General features: G+C 50.8%; 1 pseudogene; it reads right to left on the bottom strand.

The window, feature by feature from the left end:
• Positions 1 to 1,032: 1,032 nt before the first annotated feature.
• On the bottom strand, positions 1,033 to 1,796 carry LOC104393413 (annotated as a pseudogene).
• Positions 1,797 to 2,107: the final 311 nt, after the last annotated feature.

Genomic DNA, 2,107 nt, shown 5'->3' with positions numbered 1-2,107 from the left:
GGTCGCCCTGGTTACTGGGACGCAGGCCCCCCTGCAGATCTCCAGCCCAGCCTGCCAGCACTTCTGACAACTGCGCTACGAAGGAGGGTAAATACACACACACACACACACACACTCTAACTTTCTTACCAGCCTCAACTCCTACCCTTTCACTCCATTGATTTCACACCTCTCCTTCAGAGTGTGCCTTTTATAGACCATAGTGCCTTTGAATCCCTTTTCCAATATATACCCAGCCAACCTCTCCTGAACCTTGATCCCTTAGTTTGTGTTGACCCTTAATAAACCAATTAATTCGCAAACTAAACATTGGTCTCAGTAACAATTTGTGAGCATGGTGAGAGGGTACTCTGATCTACCCTTTAAGATATGGTCCCACAGTGGCCGTTCCTCTGAGAGAGGCGAACGCCACGTGTGACCCTCGGGCTCATTCACAAACCTCTCCACACTGGGGGGAGGGGGGGGTCGTCGCGGAAACATCCTGACAGCCAGTAGCCCCCTGGTACCGGCCTGCGACACAGATCTATCCTGGGAACTTAATGACTATTCAAGAACATATAGTGTGCCCGAGGTAGAACGGACCCGGAGGCCTGCTGCCACCAGACAGGTAGCTATTCAGTCTCTGGTAAACCAACCAAAAGCCCTCATATGCTGCAATAGTTGCTATGCCACCTCAGTGCCCTGCGCCTCAGCGAGGGGAGCCACAGGGTGAATGGGAGAATAAAAATGGTAAAAGGCAGTGAAACAACAGCACACATAAGTGTCAACATCCTGAAAATAAAAATACTTTATCACAGGGTGATACAGGGCCTTATGCTAAGCTAAAGGAGGAAGCTAAGCGTAAGGGTATCCCACCTGGCCTTTTAGCCCAAAATTACTCCTACAATCACCTAAAAATGCTAATTGATGAGTGGCCTGCAAAGCCCAATCCAGGGGAGAAATCCCATTAAAAAATCAGGGAAACTAAATAGCCATCCCTCTGCCAACAAAAGGAAGTAAAAAAGACAGCAGAGGGAGGGGAAAGGGGATAATTCAAACACAGTCAGCACAAGTGCTGACAAACAGGGAGACCATGGCCAGGTGAGGGACGCAGGTGGAAAAGGCTTTGTGCCTTCCCTGCTGAGAGAGGATCCTCAGCACTTCCCTGAAGATCTGCACATAGGACACCACTATAAAGACAAAACAGCCAAGGACTAAAAAGGCACTAACCACAATGAGCCCAAGTTCCCTGAGGTAGGAGTGTGAGCAGGAGAGCTTGAGAATCTGGGGGATTTCACAGAAGAACTGTCCCAGGGCATTGCCCTGGCAGAGAGGCAGTAAAAATGTACTGGCTGTGTGCAGCAGAGCAGTGAGAAACTCAGGGGACCAGGCAGCTGCTGCCATGTGGACACAAGCTCTGCTGCCCAGGAGGGACATATGGGACCATAGCGCAGGGGTCTGCAGATGGCCATGTAGCGGTCATAGCACATGACAGTGAGATGGGACCACTCTGCTGAGATATAGAATAAAAATAACAAGAGCTGTGCAGCACATGCTGAGTAGGAGATGGCCCTGGTGTCCCAGAGGGAATTGGCCTTGGCTTTGGGGAGGGTGGTGGAGATGCAGCCCAGGTCAAGAAGGGAGAGGTTAAGCAGGAAGAAGTACATGGGGGTGTGGAGGTGGTGGTCCCAGGCGATGGTGGTGATGATGAGGCCGTTTCCCAGGAGGGCAGCCAGGTAGATGCCCAGGAAGAGCCAGAAGTGCAGGGCGAATGGCAGGAGGAGGAGAAACTGGCTGATGGAGCTGCTGTTGGACATCCCAGCCCCTTCCTCAAGAGGTGCTGCCACCCCATCTCTGGACCTGGTGCTGGCAGTTCTGTTCTCAGTGGTGCCTCCAGCAGTGAATCCCCTCATCTACAGCATGAAGAACCAGGAGCTCCAGGATGCTGTGCAGAAACTGGTGACTGGAGGATTTTCAGAAGTACTCAATTGTTTGTATTCTTGGGCAAATCACTGCTGATGTATCTCATTATATGTCCTGCCCATCTTTGCTAGTTTTTCTGGAGTCTGATTATCAGCTTCTTTGGGGTTTTTTGCTTTATTTTTGTCCTGGTTTGAGCCAGGATGAA

This window comes from Chaetura pelagica, unplaced genomic scaffold (assembly GCF_000747805.2).
Source record: "Chaetura pelagica isolate M959 unplaced genomic scaffold, ChaPel_1.0 scaffold158, whole genome shotgun sequence".
NCBI lineage: Eukaryota > Metazoa > Chordata > Aves > Apodiformes > Apodidae > Chaetura > Chaetura pelagica.
The sequence above is the reverse complement of the archived record's forward strand: the minus strand, read 5'-3'. Positions and strand labels throughout refer to the sequence as shown.